The sequence below is a fragment of the Mytilus trossulus genome, chromosome 6 (genome assembly GCF_036588685.1).
Source record: "Mytilus trossulus isolate FHL-02 chromosome 6, PNRI_Mtr1.1.1.hap1, whole genome shotgun sequence".
NCBI classification, from domain to species: domain Eukaryota; kingdom Metazoa; phylum Mollusca; class Bivalvia; order Mytilida; family Mytilidae; genus Mytilus; species Mytilus trossulus.
The window spans coordinates 14,729,372-14,749,556 of NC_086378.1; the positions used below are offsets into that span (position 1 = coordinate 14,729,372).

Consider the following 20,185-nt stretch of genomic DNA (forward strand, 5'->3'; position numbering starts at 1 on the left):
CTAATGTTTGCAACGTCTTTTCAGTACAATTAATTCTAATCGTCACAGAAATTACTATGAAACAAATGATTCATCTCAAATTTTACATAATAATACTAAAAAAGCATGACTTGCAGTGTGGTGGACAAAAATACGACAAAACTTGACCCAAAGTTCTCAAGCGAGCAATCATGCGTTATGTTGATAAAGGGAGATCATCACATAAAAAGTATCTATGGACAGCAAGTTAAAATTGTTCCAGAACAATAAAGTATTTTTATTTTGTGATTTGTCATTTTCATCTCTTGGAAACGGCTTAATTCCAGAATCACTTTTTGCCTGTACTTATTTCAATAAACGTTTTTATAAATATTTTTTTCTGCAGACAAATTATTATTATTTACTCTGTTTGAGAAAAGTATGATCAAGACTTTCCATAAATTGTCCCGATAAACAATCTCACAAATATTTTAGAGCAGCGAACGAACGGACGGACGAACGTATAGACACCGCCACCACTATATACCACCTGCTTTAAAAAGCGGTACAATTCATAACTACATTTGTTGTGTTGTGTCTGATTTCGTTGCTTTCTTGAGCGCTAGTATCCAGCCAACATATGCAAGTTTAGCTACCACCATGTAGTAGCAAGTACAGTTGTTACCCTATGTGTCGTTAATTTTCATTTTTCTTGTTCATGTAAGTTGTCGTCCTGTTGTAGTTTAACTGCGCATGCTCTTTATTGTGTTCTTTTGCTTTGTAGCGTTTAGATAGGCGAAGGTGAGGTTTGTGCGCATGTCACATCGTTTTAACCCAACCACATGATGTTAATGTCCCAGGTAGGGTTTTCTGTGTAACGTAGTATAAAATAAGAAGATGTCTTATGGTCACCAGTAACCAAATTCCAAGTGCAGCCTTAAACAATGAGTAAACCCCAAACCGTCAAGTTAGCAAGCTATACAATGTCGATTGTCAAATTAATCAAACGAGAATAAATAACGGTCAGATATATACAAAACAATAAATGAAAACCAATATGATTAACATCAATACTTTACGACCACTGAATTGCAGGCTTTTTACTTGGGACAGACTCCTACAGAATGTTGAGGGTTTAACATATTCACGATCACCAAACCATCTGCCTTAACTGGGCCGGTGTAACATCACACCATAGGACACACTGTTAAACTCCTTTCAAAAGGGATTATGTAATTATTGTTATGTATTATGTACTTCGAATATAAGAATAGCAATACTATAACAAAAACTGTGGTCCAACTGTCAAGAAAATTAATTCGACATATATCCTCAGACCAAGCTTTATAGTAGATCAGAAGTACATTAAACAATTAATTAAAGCCATTGTATGAGGACGATACTATCAAATTATTAAATTTGTTCAATATCAGGCCAAGAGCTGCATGGATCGAGGGCTGATATTGACCGAGGGCTGATAATACATGCGATATGAAAAATAACATGTTATGATCTTTTTATCAAATACTTGTAAAAAATAATAATATAGCTGTACCCCTTGATTTAACTATATTTATTCATTAAATTTGAAGAATTGCCTTAGTCGTGTGACATGACTTTTGTAATCAACAGCTTCCGCTTCATATCCTTCCAGTTTATATCAACTGTTTCCGGTTATTATTGCAATCCTTTCAGTAACGTTACTAGTATTGCAAAGTATTTCGACGTCATTCTGCAAATTATGGACAATAAACCTCAGTGGTACATTTGAGTGAAATCAACATAGTAGAATAAAAGAACGAACATAAGAAACAGGAAAAATTATTATTAAAAATTCAGAACAAATAATAATGCAATAAATGGATTTTATTAGGTTTAAACAAAAAATCTTATCTACTAGTATATGGCTTCTCTTGAAGTACAATATAATCATAGATTATCGTTGATCATCTCAGTTGAGATGACCAATGATAATCTGTTTATCGCTAGTTTAGCTATGACGATGTTGTCAATTTCATGTCAATTTCATTAGCAACGCCACGTGCCTCCTTAGTTTCTAGCGATAATTTTCCATCTCAAGCGAGTAGCATGATATTAAAAATTATCACAACAACGGATCAAAGGGAATATGCACAAAATTGCGATAAAAATAACATAACATGTCATTTTTCATATCAGACACCTTATCAGTCCATGATCTCCGATGAAATTTTGATTGAATCGATAAATACTTTCCTAAATACCACTGAAGCCTAGTACAATTTCTTAATAGTAAAACAATAGAATCTAGTTTTCAATAAAATTTAAAACATTTACATAATTAAGGTAATAAGGCAAATTTAACTCACTCGATTTTAAACATAGAGCTATTATTATATATTCTAAATACATTCAATGTCGATACAGAAGTCATTAAAAAAATAATTGTTAACCAGTTCTTATAAATATCCTAGGTCAAAATGTAAACACATCTATTTATAACGTGTGGCTACAACGACATATCATCGAACACCATACAAGCATAAGGAATTACAGTTTCTACGGGGATTTAAGGGACTTATCTGTGAAAGAATAATGGACATGTATGTATACTTTAACAGTCATTGTTGTATTGATTATGTTATGTGAATTATGGGCCCCATTTTTTTGTAATTTTGGTATTTCACCTCTGTCTGTACATTATCGTATAAATTTTGTAACGTATCGTATACACTCGCTTTTTTATGTTTTCCCTTTGTCAGGTTACATAATGTGTAATAGTACATTCGTTGTCAAGGCATTTGAAACTATAGCTATAAGTACTAAAGTTGATACTCTTTTGATTCTGCATTATTTTAAGATTTCGTTATTTGACTGATCTCAATCAAAACATCATATAATTATATTTTCCTTACATGTTTATTTATGTTCAAATATGTTACAACTGTTTGATTAATAATCTTAATTTAGTTCGGATCTGTTCTTTAGACATTGAAAATCTTGGGAATTCACCTTTTTAATTTGGTTGTCGGTAAGCCAACAGTTTTATTTTATTTATTTTTTATATTTCAACTAAACGATTTAACTTTCGCTTGAATACATATATACCTACTGCAGATCAATAATTATAATTAACAAAGTATCTATTAAGCGTGTACACTTATTGGTAAAAGTGTTTTGATAATACATTGAGGTTTAAATTGATTTTCTATAAACCGCTTAAAGAAAATATCCATTTAAACCTTATAATAAATATATTTTCATTGTGACTTCCCTTTTTCACCTTATAAGATAGTCTATTCATATGAAAACACAAATCCGACGTACTATACACTGTGTATCATCGCCACCGGGAATTGGGTACTAACGAAGCGGAGAGAAATAGAAAAAAAGTAAACATGTTAGGAATTCGTTTAATTTAAAGCATTTCCACTCATCTGATGAGTGTGACGCTTCAAAAATGATTTTCTGATATATAAATCTTTTAAATTATTAGGCCGATAAGTATAAAATAAATACAAGATTTTGTGTAATACTCCAAAACATGCCACTTAGTACCGGAAAATTTCGAGGTCTATCGTCCTCTGTAGCCCCATTCTCAAGATATTGAACTGTTTTTCATTATTTTTCCAGACACGATTTTAGATTTTTATAGTGTGGCATCATATTACTGAAATTTGTTGTCAAAAACATGTTTTTTTTTTTAAAGAATATGGACAAAAACATTGTTTGTTTGTTGTACGGCGAATTGCAAAATAATAACTTTTGTCTGTACGGCGTCTTGCAATATATTAAAATTTTAAGAGGAAATTAATCACCGTTTAGATAATATCAAGTGACGATATTTTGTTAATAACAAAGCTTTACAGGCTTACAAATATACAAAATGCTTATAATACATTACTTATCAAATATTGGCTTATCAAATATATGCCGTTAATTCAGTTCAGGGGACCTCGTTGCGTACCGCTTTTCGATTTTGTAAAAAAGTTTTTTATTCAACCATATTATCCTAAATACATTCATATATATATATATCGTTATACTACTAACGACTGTATGTGTTGTTAGGGTGAAATTTTGAAAGTTCAAAAAAATAAACCGTCCATTCATCTTCTGTTGGTGCTAGCTTTTTAGCTCACCTGGCCCAAAGGGCCATGTGAGCTTATGTCATCACTTGGCGTCCGTCGTCGTCCGTCGTCCGTCGTCCGTCGTCTGTCTTCTGTCGTCTGGCGTCGTCTGTCGTCGAAAACTATTTCAAGAATATTCTCATCTGAAACAACTAGGCCAAATACTTCCAAACTTTAACTGAATGTTCCTTAAGGTATCTAGTTTATAAATTGTATCCGAACTTTGATCTATCAACAAACATGGTCGCCATTGCTAAAAATAGAACATAGGGGTCAAATGTAGTTGTTGGCTTATATCTCAAAAACGAAAGCATTTAGAGCAAATCTGACATGGGGTTAAATTGTTCATTAGGTCAAGATCTATCAGCCCTAAATTTCAGATGGATCAAACAACCCATTGTTGGGTTGCTGCCACTTAATTGGTAATTTTAAGGAAATTTTGCAGTTTTTGGTCATTATCTTGAATATTATTATAGATAAAGATAAACTGTAAACAGCAAAAATGATCAGCAAAGTAAGATCTACAAATAAGTTAATATGACAATGGAAGTATTATATTGACAATATAATACTTCCATGATATGGGGTTATTGTCCTTAAATGACAATTTTTCACAATTTGTTTATCATATTTGCTAATTTTAAAAAATCTTCTCCTCCAAAACTACTCAACCAAATTCAACCAAACTCCAACTGAGTGATCAGTAGGGTGTATAAAATAAAGTTTGTGTTTTACTTTCTATTTCGTCAAAAAAACATGGCCGTCATGACTAAAAATAGAAAACAGGGTAAAATGCAGTTTTTGGCTAATATCTCAAAAACTCCAGCATTTAGAGCAAATAAGACAAGAAAGTTAAAGTATTTATTAGGTCAAGGTCTACCTGTCCAGCCGTATTGGGTAACCGTTTTTTTTAGGTATAATGCCCCTGAATTGATGATTTTAAAGAAATTTTACAGTTTTTGGTTATTATCTTGAATATTATTATAAATACAGATAAACTGCTTATAGCAAAAATGTTGAGCAAAGTAAGATCTACAAATAAGTCAATTTGACCAAGATTGTCAATTGACCCCTTAAGGAGTTATTGCCCTTTAAAGACTTTTTTCACAATTTGTTCATCACGTTGACTTACTTTAAAAAATCTTCTCCTTTGAAACTGCTGTATCAATTTCAGCCAAACTTAGGCTAAATGAGTTTCAGAGTATCTATATAGTATAAATTTTATATTTCATTTCCTTGTATGTCAAGAAACATAGCTCTGGCTAAAATAGAACATAGGAGAAAATGATTTATTTTTTTTTGCTTTTGAATCAATGTATTCAAAAGTTTAAAAACCACTGTACAAAGTCGCAGAAATGCAAAGCTCCATAAGGAATCTTTTATAAAGCTGAATAATTTTAAGAATACACACGCAAGTACCATATTTTTTTATTGACACATGGACAGACAATTGAACGGATGGAAAAGCAGACGGAGTGATTGATTTCAAGAAAAAAGACTATGTTATGAATAATCGAAAATGCTTCAAACACCAAAAGGGAGGCTTCTTCTGGTTATGTATATTGTTGAGTAAATGTTTTGTGTCAATCAATCGTAGAAAACTTGGGTATTCGTCATGACGTAGGAAAGTGTAACAAACAGATAGAATGAGTGAATACTATAGGGCGCGAACATTTTTTTTAATGGCGGGGCTCTTATAAATTATCGTTACATCTCAGTCAGGGTATTCATACGACTCATTGCTTACGTGATTTTATTAAAAGGAATTACGAAGGTTCACTGATTTTTATTTTAAATCATCAAAACCAGTGTATAAATCAGAAAGTAAAATGTAAGGTGTCACAAGTTGAGGTACTTTTTCATCTCCAAGTCCCAATTAAGAACTCTGAGCTGATATAAAAAAAGCCTTGGTCCATCTTTAGATTCATTCTGAATATTTTTAGACAAAGTCCTATTTTTTCGGCCTCTATTACCAGGCCACACTGTTCAGTTATTTTTTTTTACGAATTGCAAATTGAAAAGGTACTTTATTTTGCACAATACCGTCCAGGTACTCCGGGTCAATATAACTTATCAAACATTCCATATATACTAGTCAACAAAAGAAACGATACAAGACTTTTTTTCAAATTAAAGATAAATTTTTTCGTTCATTGGACCAAAATTGAAGGTAGTAAAACTTAATCATTATGGAAATATAAATCCGCCCAAAATAAAAAAAATAAAATTGCTTTCATGACGTTTTTTCGCGATTTTTTTAACATTAAACGACAATTTTAAAAACAGAAATTCCAACTAATGATGCCAACCTCTCATTCAAAGGTAAAGACAGTGTTTGCCATCAATTTGTATTTAAAAAACATACAGTTTCTTCGTTTATTTGTTAAGCAAAGTTCGGCCCCACGAGAAATCGTTAAAATTTATACATTATCGACTTACCATATACAGTAGGTGTAAAGTGAAATTCGAAAAGCGGTAACAATCTTAAAACTTATCCGAAAGGTTTCAAATCAACTGTGTGTTGTTTTCATATCTAAACGATTGATTTGAGACGAGAAAAAAAAATGTGCGTTTTTTTGGATTTAAAAAAACACTTCTTTTTCCCAAAAATTTAAAAAAACAATATTTCAACCCATTAGTTACAACATGAACATAAATTAATTAGCATATTGAATATTTTTAAACAAATATGAAATTTTATTCTGTACTAAGAAAATTATGTGTCGATTTGTTATTCAACTTTCCGCAAAACAAATTTGCACCCTATGATCGTTTACACGGAATTTAGATACTTTCCGACAAGTTCTGATTTTCATTATCACATGTGCATACATTGCAAATGACAGCTTTTTAAAATAGTGTATCTCATTTTGTTTTATAGTAAATACTTTTTGATAAATTTTATTTCAAAGTCGTGTATCGTTTCTTTTGTTGACTAGTATACATCTGAATTATTTTCGTCATAGGACTGACCAGGGTTTTAGCTGGATAAGAAGTGGCCTTTCCTTTTAACGTTTACGATACATTACAAATAGACGCCAGAAATAACTGCAATGGTTAGACGTATAAAGAGGGGCATGAGATATCCCTAAACATGTTTAACACTGTCGCATTTGTTGCACCTGCATGACCCAACTTGAGTCCGTAACCTTTGCTATAAAGTCTTGTATTTATTTCATTTTTTAAATTTTGGTTCATTTATATGTTTCAAGAAACAAACATTGAACTTCGACCCCCTTTTGTAGTTAATTGATTGCTCACTTAGGAGACAGCTTCAGGTATACCAATACACAGTTACAAGTTTAGTTTAAAGCCATGGTGAATTTTCTAAATATGTATTTTTTTGTACAATTGAATTGATTTTTAGATAGTTGAATAATAATAAAGCCTTCCTAGTGGGTTTATATGAACATTTAGATTATTTTTAGCATGTTTTATGAGCCATTGTTCAGTTTGACCGTCCATACGTTCCTATCCGTACCGCCATATATTTTGAAAATTTTGTATTGTTTTTTTCAACCAAGATTCGATGCTCGATCTTTTCAATTCAATTTCATGGAAAAAAACAGCAGAAATGCATATGATTTTTTACCTCTTGAAAGATATATGTCTAGGGTTTCAGGAAAGGTATACCTCTTATTGATTGAAATTTTCCTTTGGACCAATTTTTGAGATCTTTGTGACATGTTCAACCCCCTTTTTTGCAATATTTGGTATCAAATAATTGCTGATTGTTTCCATAGTTACACAAAAAAAAAGAGATTGCATTTCACCATTATTACTATTGGAAATTAAATCTATGGACGATTCTCTTTCCATAAATATACACATGCTTAACTCAAATATTAAGCCTTATTAATTAGGAAGGAATGGAAAAAGGGTGTTTAAAAATTATGAGTGTCAATTCTAAGTTTTTTTTTCCTATCTGTGACTTGACACCCTACCCTAGTGCATACTTTTCTCGCTGCGATGGGTTGTTTCTTCTTATTGGTCGAGCTTCTCTTTCTTTGACATTTTCTTCATTTTTATTCTCAATTTCATTTTTTCTGGCGTATAAAATTATAATCCTGGTACTTTTGATAACTATTTACACCACTGGGTCGATGCCACTGCTGGTGGACCTTTCGTCCCCGAGGGTATCACCAGCCCAGTAGTCAGCACTTCGGTGTTGACATGAATATCAATTATATGGTAATTTTTTTAAAAATTTCTGTTTACAAAACTTTGAATTTTTCGAAAAACTAAATAAGGATTTTCTTATCCCAGGAGTAGATTACCTTAGCCATATTTGGCACAACTTTTTGGAATTTTGGATCCTCAATGCTCTTCAACTTTGTGTTTATTTGGCTTTTTAACTATTTTGATCTGAGCGTCACTGATGAGTCTTATGTAGAAGAAACGCGCGTCTGGCGTATAAAATTATAATCCTGGTACTTTTGATAACTATCATCAAGGATTGACTATACTCACTGAAGATTTTTTAAAGAGATGTACAGTCACATATAACTATGCTGCTTATGTCACTCCTTTGCGGAAGCAACGTAAAGTTGGAGATGGACAGCAAATTTTAATGTGATTCTTGTTAATAAAAGTTAAAATCAGTTAACAGAGAAAATAATCAAAAACAGTGAACACTTTAAGTATAAAGTAACAGATAACAAGAAGCTCAATTTCAAATACACAGTTAACATCATTGTAAATTTTAACAAAACAGATTGCAGACAGTGGGTCGAAAACAGTTACCGGTTTTAAAATTTATCAGTCAAATAACAGTTTTAAACAAATTTAAACCTTGAAAAGGACAAAAACAGTTTGACATAAAAAGCCCCCCCCCCCTTGATATTGGAACTTAATACTTTATTTTCTTTGAAAGGACGCGTTAAATAAATTTAGCAAGTTGCCATACAGTTGAAAACAAGTTGCCATATAGTAAATTTGTCAACACGAGCAAGTTGCCGTACACTAGACTTTATTTTTTATGGTCTATATTCTTTAAAATGCATCTTTTTGACAACAAATTTCAGTAAATATGATGCCACACTATAATCATCTAAAATAGTGTCTGGAAAAATAATGAAAAACAGTTCAATATCTTGAGAATGGGGCTACAGAGGACGATAGACCTCGAAATTTTCCGGTACTAAGTGGCATGTTTTGGAGTATTACACAGAATCTTGTATTTATTTTATACTTATCGGACTAATAATTTCAAGAATTATATATCAGAAAATCATTTCTGAAGCGTCACCCTCATCAGATGAGTGGAAATGCTTTAAATTAAACGAATTCATAACTTGTTTCCTTTTTTTTCTATTTCTCTCCGCTAACAACTAAAAAAAATGAATCTAACACAAATATCTCGGAATAGATTAACGTCGATGTATTTGAAAAAAACTTTTAGGAATTTTGAATCCTCAATGCTCTTCAACTTCGTAATTTATTTGGCCTTTTTAACATTTATATTCGAGCGTTACTGAAGAGTCTTTTATAGACGAAAGTATAAAACTATATCCTAGTATCTATGATGAGGTTTTTTTTATGCAAGGACTCGTTATACTAGACGCCAGCTCATAAAAAAAAACATCAATATGAAATCCGAAGACTGCCGATGGTCAGTGACGACGAACACGTGCAATCGTATAGTGAGGAGTTTTCTATGTCTATTAGATTTCTTGTTAAATCATTTCAACCATCGTGTTTACCTGAATGACAATAATCCTAGTCTGCTATGGTTAAAATTAGTCAACGAAATGATTTCTTCCGATAAGGCCAGTGTTTTACTTTATAACGTTCCCATACTTTTCGGATAACAAAGAACAAAAGCTAATAATAGTAATAACTAAACATGCTAAGATGGTCCGTCACCAATCTCAAACTATGGAACCAATATATAGTCACATTAATAAGGATTTAAATGTGCAATATACATTGATGATATTTTGCGCGAATTTGACAAAATTGATCTAAACTGACCGTTAACTACGTTACAGTATTTCAACATGCAGCTTTTCTAAATTGTTGTAATGCTCCCTTTGAAATTACAAAACTTTTATATGATCTTAACAAAGACCTCACACGCAACAGAATGCACACTTCCACAAGAGATAGCCTGCTAGAGCAGTCAGCATGTTAACGTGAAACGTGAAATCGGGAAATGAGGAAATGTTCATGTCCAAAAGTTTGCATTAAGATTTAATGAAACATGTCTATAGGAACTCGATGATGGATTGGAGACATAGTGTTATCAAGGAACAGGATTGTTAATTTTTAAAATGTTGGAAATACAAAATGAACTAGATCAAATTGTATATTTGAAAAATATATTTCATGCCAAAACAAAACTAAAAATTTATCGCACGATAAAAACATGTGAAACAATCTTGTCATGTCAGCTTCCCAAGTAGATTCAGTTTTCAAATCAGGTGCCAACCTACGGAATGAACGTTTCGATCGGTAACCTAAGATTATAAAGCAAAACATTCAGTAAAGGCATCACATGATCACATAATGGATCGACATGAAAAACTGATACCAACATAAGAAGGCATATAATAGATCGACTTAAAATACTGATACCATCATTAGAAGCTACATAATGGATCGATTTGGAACACTGTAACGCCGCCTCCCTGGTGAAAGAGTCGGCCACCATAGAACACAGGGTCACAAATAAAAAGGGATTTAAAGGATCTATAAAGTGTAAGGTTCAACGTCCACTTTTAACCGTCGGACCAAACACGTTACAGAATGGGAAAACGTATACTTGTATTTGTGTTTATCTATAGTTATGAAATGAAATATCTAAATAAATAAAGTTTCATATTTTATTAGTACGAAAATAAATAATCTTCGTTGGAGAGGCTGGGTCTTGCAGGCTCTGTCACTGGTCTGGTCGAGTTCCCGGTAATGATTGGTCTTTATACTTTGACATACAACACTATTATTTATTTCTCAACAGCGAAGTCTCAAAGTTGTCACTTATTTGGACTATTTGTATAATCTCCCTATATAAAGATTTTATAACCAAATTTCACTTTATACCACACCAACTTGGTATAATAAAAACCTCGAATATATAAAGTATCGAGACCAACAACTTTAGCACCGTCACGGCAACCCTACTTAGCACCAACACCGACAACCAAAGCACCGTCACTGGCAACCTTAGCACCTACAACATCAGCACCTCCACTGGCACCCTTAGCACCAGCACCTACAACCTCAGCACCGTCACCGGCACCCTTAGCACCGTCACCGTCACCCTTAGCACCGTCACCGACAACCTGATTTAGCACCAGCACCCACAACCTTAGCACCGTCACCGTCACCCTTAGCACCAGCACCGAGAACCTTAAAATAAAACAAAGGCAACGTTCAATAAGCTACATATTCCAGCTTTTATTAAAATTTGTCACTACCCATTCTTTGTCAACCCAACACTCCGTCGTTTCTGTTGTGGTTTTGGTATTTATACTTTCGACTGACCAATGACAGAGCTTGTTACATATTGTTTAGCAATCGGCAACCATGGATCATATTAGGGAAACTCCCGTAATGTTGATACTGTTTGTAAACAATGATTGATCTTCATCAATAAAGATGAGTTTCGACTTTAAATTTATTAGTAGATCATTAGAACAGTTTTATTTGAGTTTATAGTATAATAAGGTAACCAACGCGAAAATACGGAATCAGAACGTGAACTAAAACTTCTTAACAAACTAACATACACAATCCTGTCGTATCATAAAAACCACAGCCAAAATAACAAATGACAAGTCTTACACTACTTGCAACATTAGACATCTCACTAACATCTATCGTTTATTCTCAAAAATTTCAAGGAATAATACAGACATAGGTTAACTATAAAAAGGGGGGAATGTCGGCATTACAATACTGGTGCCAAAATAAGAGGGCATTTAATGGATCGACATGAAATACTGCTGCCAACATAAGTGAGCATTTAAAAGATCGACGTGAAATACTGATGCCAACATACATTGTAAGAGGGCATTTAATGGATCGACATGAAATACTGATGCCAACATAAGAGGACATTTAATGGATCGACATGAAATACTGATGCCAACATAAGAGGACATTTAATGGATCGACATGAAATACTGATGCCAACATAACAGGACATTTAATGGATCGACATGAAATACTGATGCCAACATAAGTGATCATTTACATGCTTTCAATGGTCCTTACAATTCTGTTGACAGTTATGATTTGTCTACTCTGTACACTACACTTCCACACAATCTTATAAAGAAAAAGTTTTTGTATTTGATAAAATGGTCTTTTAAGGCCTTTTTCTGTAACGAAAAAGGAAAGTATGCTAGATACACTTACTGGCAATGTGAGGATATGATTGAAGCTTTAAACTTTCTGCTAGATAACATTTATGTACGTTTCGGCGATAAAGTGTATCGTCAGGTAGTAGGTATTCCTATGGGCACCAACTGTGCCCCTTTAATAGCAGATTTATTTCTATATTGCTATGAATCTCAGTTTATGACCAAACTCAGTAAAAACCCATCATTGTTATATTTGGTTGATACTTTCAAAAATAACTACCGTTATCTGGATGATATATTTTCGTTGAATAATCCAGAGTTCTCTAAATATACTTCAGAAATTTACCCAAACGAACTTACTTTAACTAAATCTAACATAAACAGCAGCAATTTTTAGACATTTCAATTTCAAACGAGAAACTTCACACTAAAATTTACGACAAAAGAGACGATTGTTCATTTCCTATTATTAATTTTCCTATTTTAGACGGCGATGTGCCTTTGGCTCCATCATACGGTGTTTATATATCGCAACTCGTTCGGTTTGCCCGTGTGTGTTCTGATGTCATAGATTTTAACGAACGTAATCAATGCATCACTGGTAAATTGTTGTGTCAGGGATTTCGATACCATAAATTACTTAAAACTTTTACTAAATTCTTTCATAGATAGAAAGATTTGATTAGTAAATTTGGCTTTACCTGTAGAAAGCTTATCAAAAATGGTATTTCACATCCTAAATTTTATGGTAATATTGTACTTAAAGCGAGGAAATCACTATGTGATCCTTGTAAACTCATCGAACCTTTAAACAAACTTATAAGTAAGGGTTATCGTACCAATATTGTAATTAGATCTCTGAATATAGTTCACATTGGCACTAATATTGATTTTGTCATTAGCAAATTAAAACATTACTTAATTTCATTATCTTTTGAGGCGAGATGTAAAGAGACACAGACACGTTAATTTTTATTTCTATAGAAGTCGCTCTTCACTATCCTACTACCTGTCGATACATTTATTTTTGACATTGCACAAGTCATGTCTTCTTTGACTATTAATGACGTTGAAATACTAAATCCCTGGGATGTGTTTTAGTTGATTTTAGTCTCTGATGCATGATTTTTTTATTATTTTAAATTGGTTTTGGCTTTTAACTAGCTGTCAGTAACTGCGAGTACTCTCAAATCGTATTTTCTTGTTAATTCGACCTGTTGATACTGTTTATAATGCTTTTTTTTTATTTATTTATATGGATCTTGTCTGTACACCAGCTTTGATTATTTGTAATATCTTAAATTTTTCACTTATTCTTACTCCATTTGTATAAACTTCAAGATTATAATTATTTTTTTGAAACCGGTTTTTTTCTAAAGTGAATTTTGATTGGTTAAATATTTCTCAGTGATGTCCTGCCATGGCTTTGTTTGAATTTGTTTGTTAGCTTAAATTGTTGGTTATGAATGTATGTCTCTAATATTTAATTAACTGTGCATTTGTATTCAGATATCGCGGGTCAAATTTATTCGTTCATTGTGTAATCATACGTTTTTTGATTGAGTTAAGTCTGCCAATTGATATTTCATCGTGTGTTTTTCTATGTTGTGATGTTATGCTATTATATCAGAAAAAGGGAGAAGGTTTGAATCCATTACAACGTTTAATCCCGCTGCAAATGTTTGCACCTGTCCTAAGTCAGGAATCTGATGTACAGTATTTGTCGTTTGTTTATGTAATATATACGTGTTTCTCGTTTTGTTTATATATATTAGATCGTTGGTTATCCCGTTTGAATGGTTTTACACTAGTAGTTTTGGGGCCCTTTATAGCTTGTTGTTCGGAGTGAGCCAAGGCTCCGTGTTGAAGGCCGTACTTTAACCTATAATGGTTTACCTTTAAAATTGTTACTTGGATGGAGAGTTGTCTCATTGGCACTCACACCACATCTTCCTATATCTATTTAATGGATCGACGTGAAATACTGATGCCAACATAAGAGGGCTGATGATGGATCGACATGAAATACTGATGCCAACATTGGAGGACATTTAATAGATCGACATGAAATAAAGATGCCAACATACGAGGGCATTTAATTGATCGACATAAAATACTGATGCCAACATTGAAGGGCATTTAATGGATCGACATGAAATACTGATGCCAACATAAAAAGGCATTTAATGGATCGACATGAAATACTGATGCCAACATAAGAGGACATTTAATGGATCGACATGAAATACTGATGCCAACATAAGAGGGCATTTAATGGACTGACGTGAAATACTGATGCTAACATAAATTGCCTTTTAATGGATCGACATGAAATACTGATGCCAACATAAGAGAGCTGATAATGGATCGACATGAAATACTGATGCCAACATATGAGGGCATTTAATGGATTGACATGAAATACTGATGCCAACATAAGAGGGCATTTAATGGATCGACAAGAAATACTGATGCCAACATAAGTGAGCATTTAAAAGATCGACGTGAAATACTGATGCCAACATACATTGTAAGAGGGCATTTAATGGATCGACATGAAATACTGATGCCAACATAAGAGGACATTTAATGGATCGACATAAAATACTGATGCCAACATTGAAGGGCATTTAATGGATCGACATGAAATACTGATGCCAACATAAAAAGGCATTTAATGGATCGACATGAAATACTGATGCCAACATAAGAGGACATTTAATGGATCGACATGAAATACTGATGCCAACATAAGAGGGCATTTAATGGATTGACGTGAAATACTGATGCTAACATAAATTGCCTTTTAATGGATCGACATGAAATACTGATGCCAACATAAGAGAGCTGATAATGGATCGACATGAAATACTGATGCCAACATATGAGGGCATTTAATGGATTGACATGAAATACTGATGCCAACATAAGAGGGCATTTAATGGATCGACATGAAATACTGATGCCAACATTAGAGGGCATTTAATGGATCGACATGAAATACTGATGCCAACATAAGAGGGTATTAAATGGATCGACATGAAATACTGATGCCAACATAAGAAGGCATTTAATGGATCGACATGAAATACTAATGCCAACCTAAGAGGGCATTTAATGGATCACCATGAAATACTGATGCCAACATAAGAGGGCATTTAAAAGATCGACATTAAATACTGATGCCAACATAAGAGGGCATTTAATGGATCGACGTGAAATACTGATGCCAACATGGCGTCCGTAAAATTTACGAAGGGATGATTTCAACTTCACCATTTGGCCTCTTGGTTTAGTAGCTTATTTGTGAGCAGTAACCCACTATAAAAAAAATCATGATAGGAAATGCAAACACGGGGATATCGTATCAATTGGGAGATATATACCCCGTATGCAGGTGCTGCTGGAATGTTGATACTTAGAAATGGAAAGTTCACTATTGGAAATCTTAAATCATCTCTTTTGTCGTAAAGTTTTGTTTTCAACTGACCCTCATTGTCAATTTCAAGATGTAAGTCAAGATATGAAGCCAACTTTACTGTATCTGTAGTATCCTTTATCTCCAATTCGATGGGATAGATGCGTTCCACATAGTCACCAAATTTTGAATTGTTTAGTGAAAGAACGTTTTCTATATAGCGGGAAGAAGAGTTAAAGGATATTGCTAACTTCTTATCTTTCTTCCTAAGAAGTTCCTGAATGAGGTCAGCCTCATAATAAAAAAGAAACAAGTCGGCAAGTAGAGGGGCACAGTTTGTTCCCATTGGGATGCCGACAGTCTGTTGAAAAACATGACCTCCGAACGTAACAAATATGTTGTCAATTAAGAAATCAAGCATCTTGATAATATCGGTTTCAGAGAATTTTTTGTTTGAATCAGAGTGATTCTTTACAAAGTAGGATTTATCCCTCCCTAATACAAGAAACTTGTATCTACGTTGGCCATTCTTTTTTATGAAGCAAAGTAATACCAACTTTTTCAATTTGTCTTTTAGTTTGGAATGTGGAATACTTGTGTAAAGAGTAGAAAAGTCAAATGTTTTAATACTGTTACCATATGAAAGAGAGTTATATTGTATGTACTCTAAAAGATCTTTGGAATTTTTTAGTATCCACATCTGATTCACGCCACCTCTAGAATAGGCAGTTTCACAATAACTTTGAAGCCCGTCTTTGATTGCTGATAAAATAGATGTTAATAATTTAGAAAGAGGTTTCGTGGAGCACTTGAAAGGACCAGCAATATACCGTTGTTTGTAAGGACACTTATGTAGTTTAGGTATCCAAAACAGTGATGGAAGATCCAATTCTTCATCTTTGGGTGAAATACCAAAGGAATAAAGAACAGACCTATGATTATCCAGGATTTCTTCTTTGGTTAGTGTCGTGAAGGTATATGTTGAGTTTCCAAGTGAATTGTTTATACCTAATTCGTTTATCAAGCAATTAATGTAATGACTTTTACAGACAAAAACGATGTTATTTGGGGCTTTATCTGCGGGGACAACAACATATTTATCATGGAGGTCGGATAGGTGTTTAGCAACATTTGGGTCTTTAAAGATTGACGTAGCATGGGCATTAATTGACCCATTCAGTATCTTAATTCTAATTTGTATTAACGACCTCACTGCCTTAATCCATTCGGATAGAGTGTCTACGTCTTCCTTCTCGCGCTTAGCCCATTGCCTGGCATAATCCTCGACTGAATCCATCAAAATTTTAAAGTTGTATTTCCAATTGATGGATTTAGGCTCACGATAATTCGACCCTTTCGATAACACATTTCGTAGAGAAGTGTTATTAACAATCTTAAGGTACCGGTAATAACATGGCCGGCAGGATTATATGTGAATTGGGAACTAGCACAAGTGCAATCAGGAGGTTTAGACATGAAGTCGTCAATATCAAGATCCTGCTAAACGCGTTTGTAATTTAAAATTTTAGTTGCAATAAGTTTGGTATAGGTACAAGAAATTATTGGTACAGACTGGTCTTTGAAATAAGGAGGTATTTTCGATTGAACTAATTTATAATGAAGGATATTATCTAGGTTGACGTCATCAAGACCTTTGTTGGCAAATGAAAAATTTACAAAAGATCTTTTCTCTTTTTCATCTTGTCAAATGCGAACTGGCTTGAAAATTCTATGACTTGCAATATCCGAAATTATAGCTTGAAGTTTGTATTGGTAAGAATGAGGGTTTGTAACAGTGGATTCCAATCATAAATTGAACAGGGAATAAAGTTCTGAAAGGGGTGATGAATAAAGTTTCGTGCGAATGCATAAGTTGACATTTAATGGATCGACATGAAATATTGATGCCAACATAAGAGGGCATTTAATGGATCCACACGAAATGATGATGCCAACATTAGAGGGCATTTAATGGTTCGAAATGAAATACTGATGCCAACATAAGAGGGCATTAAATGGATCGACATGAAACATTGATGCCAATTTAAGTTGCCATTTAATGGATCGACATGAAATACTGATGCCAACATAAGAGGGCATTTAATTGAGCGACACGAAATACTAATGCCAACATTAGAGGGCATTTAATGGATCGACATGAAATACTGATGCCAACATAAGAGGGCATTAAAAGAATCGACATAATATACTGACGGCAACATAAGAGGGCATTTAATGGATAAACGTGAAATACTGATGCCAACATAAGAGGGCTGATAAAAGATCAACAGGAAATACTGATGCCAACATTAATTGGCATTTAATTGATCGACATGAAATACTGATGCCAACATAAGAGGGCATTAAAAGGATCGACATGACATACTGATGCCAACATAAGAGGGCATTTAATGGATGGACATGAAATACTGATGCCAACATTAGAGGGCATCTAATGGATCGACATGAAATACTGATGCCAACATAAGAGGGCATCTAATAGATCGACATGAAATACTGATGCCAAAATAAGAGGGCATTAAATGGATCGACATGAAACACTGATGCCAACATAAGAGAGCATTTTATTGATCGATATGAAATACTGATGCCAACATAAGAGAGTATTTAATGGATTGACGTGAAATACTGATGCCAACATAAGAGGGATTTCAATGAATCGACGTGAAATACTGATGCCAACATAAGAGGGATTTCAAGGAATCGACGTGAAATACTGATGCCAACATAAGAGGGATTACAATGGATCGACATGAAATACTGATGCCAACATAAGAGGGATTACAATGGATCGACATGAAATACTGATGCCAATATAAGAAGGCATTTAATGGATCGACGTGAAATACTAATGCCAACATAAGAGGGATTACAATGGATCGACATAAAATACTGATGCATCCGTAAGCTAGCATTTGAATGACTGATGCTTTTTGTATCATTTTCTCCACATGTTTGCAACAAACTCTGATGTATATTTCCAATATGTTTCCAATTTTTTTTCTCATAACCTTCTTACAAAATTTAAAGTAATTGTATAACCTGTTAATAGTATGACTGAAATATGTTTTGAACAAACGGACTTACCCAGGACAAGATGAATCCAACCAAGCTAATTTGGTATAAGAAGAAACCATTCCATTAGTCAAACAAAACAAATGTATGTTGACAAACACATATTTCCCCAAAAAAATGTGAACTTTACCGTTACTCTTGTGAAGTGTTCTTTCTTTATTTTGGTTATATGTCTTTGCTTAGATCACCGACAGGTTCAAACCAGCAATTCCTTTTCTGCTAAAAAAGCAGTTCTAAATAAACAAGCAGGTATGGTGAAATTGATTTTTTTTTGGCAAATGATTCTAAATGAGCATGCTTATCGGATTTTTCACCATGCTGGGTATATTTGTACCACACCATGTAATAATTTGAACCATATGCCACATGGAACATCAAATTTCTTACATTTACCTATTCTGTTCATGCATGTTTCTTTGCATTTTGCATCTTTTGCTGGCAAGAGAAAATCTTGCTTGTTTTGCGACCACATGTAATATAATTCCTTCTGTTTTCCAATATGCAGTTTCAATTTTGCGTGTCAAAGGTTCTATATCACCCATAAATAACGAGAGATCAATATGCAAAATTCACATGATTGTTTGTACAAACTTGCATCTTTACCAATTATATCCTCAACCTTTCATAACCGATACTTTTCTCACAGTAACACATCTACCCTTTTCAATCCTTGCATGACTTAAACGAGACTTTTTTATTTAATTTTCTCATTGTATTTTGAACATATTTTTTATAATTTATGTCCAGTATCTTCCGTATTCTGTCCTGATAAACAACTCAGAGAAAAATAAAGTAGTATACCGCTGTTCAAAACTCATAAATCCATGGACAAAAAACAAAATCGGGGTAACAAACTGAAACCGAGGGAAACGCATTAAATATAAGAGGAGAACAACGACACAACACCGAAACAGACCAAGCATCAGACAAAACACCACGAGAATAACAAATATAACATGAAAACCAAATACATGAACTGGGGATAGACAAGTACCGTGCCACGTCTTATCTCAATATAAGAGAAAACACAAACGACTCAACGTTACAATGTAACACACACAGAAACGAACAATAATATAACAATGGCCATCTTCCTGACTTGGAACAGGACACTTTTAAAGAGGAATAAAAGTGGTGGGTTGAACCTGGTTTTGTGGCATGCCAAACCTCTCACTTTAATGGCAAAGTTGAATATAACATTGAAATGACAACATAATATTACAGGACCACAATACAAATAAATAGGAGAACATATTAGACAAAGAAAAACATGATTAATAGATAACAAAAAAGCATCA

The 20,185-nt window shown here is 33.5% G+C and overlaps 1 protein-coding gene across 1 annotated transcript in view; it reads left to right on the plus strand.

The window, feature by feature from the left end:
• The first annotated feature begins 2,383 nt into the window (after positions 1-2,383).
• LOC134722338 (uncharacterized) overlaps positions 2,384-20,185 on the plus strand; it is a 36,991-nt gene continuing 19,189 nt past the window's right edge. The window contains exon 1 of the mRNA XM_063585951.1: positions 2,384-2,540. The gene's annotated coding sequence lies outside the window, so the exon portion shown is untranslated. The remainder of the gene's footprint in view (positions 2,541-20,185) is intronic.